Below are 6,580 nucleotides of genomic sequence, written 5' to 3'. Positions count from 1 at the left end.
GTGGCTTGGATTCTAGATATTGAATGGAAAGCGGTGGAACGTTGGGTCCATATAGACGTTGATCCTCAATTGGAAATAGGCGTAGCAGACGTTGATCCTTAATTGGAAATAGACGTAGTGGCTTGGATTCTAGATATTGAATCGGAAAGTGGTGAAAAGTTGGGTTCACATTTGTACCACATGCATAGAGTCACATGTCTTGCATTGAGTCACATTAGAGTTTTGTGATCATCGCGTGTATGCGTTGTTGTGATTGTGATGTGTGTATGAGATATGGTAATTGAATTTGGTGATGTTTGGATACATAACTTGGTAAAATATGTGATTATGTGATAATTGTAGTTATGTGTATATTGAGAATATAGTATTGGATTTGAATATTATACTTCTTGAGTTTTGATGGATGTTTGAAACATGTGAAATAAATATTGGTTAGTATTATTTACATGGTTATATGAAGTGTGATGAATTCCTTTAATTGTTGGTTTAATCATTGTGCCTTATTATACTTCTTCATAATGATTTGGAATTCTCACCCTTTCTGTTTGAATGTTACCTTTACATGGGTATCGTGCAGCTACTCAGGAGTAGTATTGCCGAAGTAAGTGAACGGTAGCAATCGAGGTTAGCTGGAGAGCTTCGGTGCTGTGTTTTAGAGACTAAGTAGTGAGTCAATGCTCTGGTCATGTAACACTGGGTAGATTAGTAGTATTGAATACATGTCTTATTTAGATATGGTTTTATTTGATCTTGAGGAGATTATTGAGAGATGATCATGGTATGGGACATGGATCATTTGATGAAATGCATGAGTATTCATTATTTTCCGCTGCGAACGCATATGCTTGAATATTCATAATAAGTGAAATGTGTTATTTTAAATGACCAGGTGTATTGTATAATGATGATGAATGATGTTGGTTTTTGAAAGCTTTTAGTTTTTGAAAACGTCGATGTGATGCCCTTTTGTTTATATGCGTGCTTATTTACTCTGATTATATGTTAAGTATTTTGGGGTAGAAAAATGGGTGTTACAGCTTCTCCTTCCCTCTTTCTAGAGAAATTACCACCGTATTTCTTGCTCTTCGATGCTTCATCTTTGGATAAGCATCCCTCTCAGATGCCTTCCTCTAATCTCATCCCCATGTTCACCATTTTAGTGAAATCATTAGGGGCACTTGCAACAATGCGTTCATAGTAAAATGAACTCAGCGTCTTCAAGAAAATCTTAGTCATCTCCTTCTCTTCCAAGGGTGGACTAATCTGAGCAGCCAATTCCCTCCATCTTTGGGCGTATTCTTGAGCATGGAGTCTCGGTTAAGGACCACCCAAAAGGAGTGTAATATGGTTAAACCTGACAATCATGTTCTAAAAAGGTCCCCATAGTCATCATCTCTTCTTTCGGATATTATCGGATAAAACGACTACTTGTTCTCCAAAAATATTCTCAAGAGGGACTCTTATGAGTGTAGTATCGTGTAACAATCGCCTCAAGTCTTACACTTGAACGACCTTCGCACTACATCCTAAAATAGGCTAAGATGGGCTAGGTATCTAAGGTCCTTGGCTTCTAAGGTTTATATTGGAAAGAGTAATGCCTAACCACGACTACTCGTGTGATATTATTGATCCCAACAAGACATCCACCAAGTGAATGGGCTTGCAAGTTAACTTGTTAAGGAATAACTCCACACAAGTCAACAAGACTATGCCATTCTCCTATCATAAGTGCACTCGAGTTCGGGTATAGAACTCATCTCACAAGAAACCACCAAGCATACAAGCAATTAATATATCAAGCAATTCATACATTACAAACAATACAGTCATCCCCAATTTGCACAAAAACATGCCACAAATAAATATAAACATACAACACACATAAGCAAAAAGTAGGCTAAACCCACTAGAGAGATGTTTCTTTTCCCCAGCAGAGTCGCCATTTTTCTGTAGCGGGGTTTTCGTTACCTTTAGGTTTATTGACTAAACCAAAAGTAAACATACAATTCGATTCACCGCCGCACTTTTATTTGTCCAAAGGAAAGGCTAAAAAGCGAACAAAAGCCAAGGTAAGAAGTTTTTCAAATCAAAAAATAATAAAAAATTCAGAGATCCGGGTAAGGGGGTTGGTTATAAAATGGGAAGGTTTTACGCACCCAAAACATCCTTAGTATTCTAAGGGAACCCTTTTTGCAAATATGTGTTGTAGGTTGGTATTTGTGAAAAGATTTGTGCAAAAAGATTAGAGGGATGAAAAGAGAATAGATTATATTTACAAATTTTGTTGTTTGAATGGATGAACCCATTGCCTACGTACCATCACAAAGGAGGATCAAAACCTCGTAGTTCGGGGTAAAAAATCTCAAAGATTGGTGAATTGATTTGATCAAAAGCCTTAAGGTCTTTTGTTATCAAAGGGAGAAAACTCAACCTAAACCAACAATCCATCATGTGAGGATGGCTTCAACATACTAGTGAGGGGTTAACCCTATAATAAGTATGGAAGACTTATAATCCAATCACTAAGGATAAGGTGAGATTTACATCAACCACTATGATAACTCAAACCTATGACTAATATTTTTGACAAGGTTTTAACAAGGTCGCCATTGGAACCACGAAACAACTTGAAATGAGTTATATTTACAAGTTAGGTTTATTTACAAAATGAAGTCAAAGTTGGATTAAAGTTTATTCACAATGAGTATTTATGAAAATGGTTTTGAAAAGTCAAAGGCATAAGGCCTCGGTTTCTAATATGAAACAATGTCAAAGTTTGAAAGAAAATATTTTGGCTTGGTTAGAGTGAGGAGAAGAAGATAAGGGCTAGTCCTAATGCATACAAAGATAAGAGGGGAAAGATAAACCCTTGGAGCTCCTTTTCTTGAAATCATAGAGATGATTCAAGATGTTCCTTTCCTTTGGACTTAGCACACACAATCAATCACACAATTTAGATTCAAGCTCCTAGGATCTCCATTTGGCTTGTCTCTCTTAACTTGGCTACTCATGACAATGGTCCTCTTTTCACTATCTCAAGATGGAATCCCTATCACACAAGAACAAACATCAAAAAGTTCACCATGCAATAAGAGAAATGGACAAAGAATAAGTTTAGAGGAGAAGTCCTTTAAGTTCAATCTTTGAAATTTAGCATTCTAAAGGCATGAGGCCTAGTTGCTCTTCAACAATTTTAGCATTCTAAAGGCATGAGGCCTAGTTGCTCTTAAACTCCTTTAAGCATAGGTAAGTCCTAATTCTAAGTCCTTTCTCCTTTTTGCATTAGGTTCACACAAAATAAAGACAAAGCAAACACGAGATGGCAATATATTTATATACAATAATGGGCTCAAATGAGCAAAAGAAAAATGACATAAACATAAAATATGGGCTCAAGTGAGTAAAGGAAAAAGCAATATGAATAATGAGCAAGAAATAAATTGCATTAAAAGTAAAGGGCAGGAAATTAAATGCTCAAATTAAAGTTAGTAATTAGTGAAGTTATGTTAGTTTGTCATAATACAATGTAGCGCTATGTTAAGCAATCGTAAGTGGACTAATGTAGTAGTCACACCTATCTGAGGCCGGTCAATAAAAATATAGGCAAATAAACACAAGTTAGAGATCATGACTAGTAAGCCAAGCTCCACAAACTTGCCATGCCAAAACAAAAGGGGAAAGGCCTTGTATGGACTTTAGTTTATTTGCTTGACCAAGAAGCAACCTATCTCGGACACAAAACAACTCACTTGATCTTGGATCAAGTTGAGTTTGGTTTGGATCAAAGAAGGTTAAACCTCTCATTTGTCAAGACCAACCATAAGACATTAACTCATTGGCCATTAATGGAAAGAATGGGATGAAGATGAAAGGGAGGGAAAAAGAATACACGTATCAAATCTAATTGATCAAATGTGAACCAAGTCATCATCAATCAATGCCAAACAGAAAAGAAATGAAGATTACAAGTCAACAAGTCAACAATAATTTTTTGGTATTTTTTGAATTAAAATAAAATGCAAAATAAAAATGACCAAATAAGTTCAAACCTCAAATTCAATTCAAATCAAGTTCAACAAGTCCAATTAAATTCTCATAGGTCTAACATGGTCAAACAAACTTTGACAAATTTTCTCAACAATTTTAGAAATCAAAAACTATTTTAAAACAATTAAAAACAATAAAAAATAACACAATATGAATTAAAATCTCAAATAAATCTCAAATCAAATAGGAAATTGATGAGACTATTTTTCATTGACTTATCATGATCCATACGTGTTAGGAAAATATTTTTGGATTTTTCAAATATTAGAAAGTATTTTAAAATGAATTAAAACTATTAAAAACCAAATAATTCACAAAAAATATTAAATGAAGTCACAAAAATAATAAAAAATCAAAATATGAAACTAGATTTTTCAAGAAAAATTTTGGGGTTGATCTCATATTTTTGTGACTTCAAATAAATTTTTTATGAATTTTTGAAAATAAAAGGAATTAATTAAAATTAAAAGAAAATAGAAAAAAGCGAAAAAAGCGAAGCCACTAGATCAAGCTCATTAATTGACGTGGCAAGGAGAAACGGCTCAGATGTGAGGACACATGGTGGACATCATTCAAGCGCGCGGCATAATGATTTAAAACAAGTAAATATAAGGAATGGTCAGGATTAGAACGTGGAAGCACAACCCAAGGGCTGGGAAAGCAAACACGTGGTGATGGTGGTGGAAACCACCATCTTCTCCGGTGAACTACCAGAATCCAGCCACCACTTGCAGAGAAAAATTTTGTAACGAAAATGAAAAACAAGGACATCAAAATGAAGCTCAGGTGATGTACATCATCACTGTATCCATGGATCTTCCTCACTCTTCCTATTTAGAGAGAAACGTGAGGTGGAAGATCATGGTGTTCAAACTGAAAGTGCACGAAATGGAAAATTGAAACCACCATTAGCTTGCCTCAAGTGTGAGGACTTCAGAAAACCACACAAACAAGAGAATACTACATTGAATTGCAAGATCTAGATCCAAAAAGTTTGAAGTTCTACCTCTGAATTGGAGCTCTTAAAGCCAGGAATTCTTTAAGATCTTGATCCCTTCTTGCTCTGGAGATGTAATGGAGATGATAGGCGAAGGAATTGAGCTTTGAAAATCAACTAATGATGTTGAATTTCAAGCTTGAAAATGAGAAAATAATCTGAAAATTCCTTTGGTGTGGGTTGGGATTTCAGTGCTGCAGCATTTCAGGTCTCCACAAGGTTGATGAATGAAGGAGAGGGAGCTCTTATTTATAGATGAAATATGGTTGAGCTCATGATTCCCTCGTGTGCATGGCAATTTGAACTTTGGTGCATGGGCCTGTACAGGCGCATGTGAGGCCCAATAATGGGTGCTAAACCATGCTGAGATCAATTGAAATGGAAATGGACGTGTAATTTGGAAGGAAATGGCTTTCACATTAAGTTTCACCATGAAATGCAAAAATGAATATAAAGAAAGAGCTCTTCGAAACTCACACATGGAGAGTCCAAAAAAGTAATGTGAGTAATGGTTAGAAAGCCCTTGAAATAAGGAACAAAAGTCATGTTGGGCAAAAATTCATTTGGAATTTGGAAATTAATGAAAACTGGTTGTGAAAGTTTGGGCACAAAACATGTCTAAGTCACCCTTTGAAGATTCTCACCAAAAGCAAGCCTCTTTATGCCCCTCTATTTGTATTATGCAAGATTCAAATGAAAAACCCTCCAACATCAAAGTTGTAGATCTTTTCAAGTTGATAAATTTAGACTCAAATTTTGCATCATTTCGATTTTCCATGAAACGGTTATGTGCATTTGAAGTTAGGTACTTTTTCAAATTCAATGACTTAGGTCTAAGGGGACCTATAATGTTTTGTATTATCACATCTATTTATTTTAAGATTATGAAATTGTGTCCAACATAACATTTTAAGTAGACATCTTAAGATTTCCAATTCACTTAGTCTCACCTAAAAATCATACAAATTAAGGAAGATAGGTCCATGGGAAGTTGACCCAAAATTAGGGTTTTAGTCAAAATGACCTATAATGTTTTGAAATTATTGATGACCTTCCAAGTTTTAAATGTATTTTTGATGAAAATGAAAGTTTTTCATATGGTTCTTAATAAAACATTTTCTCTTGGGGTCATATTCATTTGACCAACACATCAAAAAGTATATCTCAGTGATCCTCAGTTTAGTCAGATGACTTGATTGGTCAACTTCTCAAGGCCAAACTTCCAATATTGATGAATGAGTGATTAAGGATACTCAAATAAGCTCATATATGCATAAATTGATTAATGAAAGAACTTCCCTTGATTAAATTTGATCATAGGTTGAGGTGGCTTCATGAGCAAGGCACAGTTGAATTAGGGTTTCCTTGGGAAACAATCCTCAAGCCCTTTGGGTTATCTTGATAAAATTGGCAAGTTGAGATACTTGGGAGACATATATGATGATTAGGAGCTTTGTGGACCATTGTCATTCTTTTCCTGATCTTCATTTGGCCATTTCATTGGGCTTAAGAGCCTCCTAGGAGCATTGGAGCACA

The sequence above is a fragment of the Lathyrus oleraceus genome, chromosome 7, assembly GCF_024323335.1.
Source record: "Lathyrus oleraceus cultivar Zhongwan6 chromosome 7, CAAS_Psat_ZW6_1.0, whole genome shotgun sequence".
NCBI lineage: Eukaryota > Viridiplantae > Streptophyta > Magnoliopsida > Fabales > Fabaceae > Lathyrus > Lathyrus oleraceus.
The sequence above is the reverse complement of the archived record's forward strand: the minus strand, read 5'-3'. Positions refer to the sequence as shown.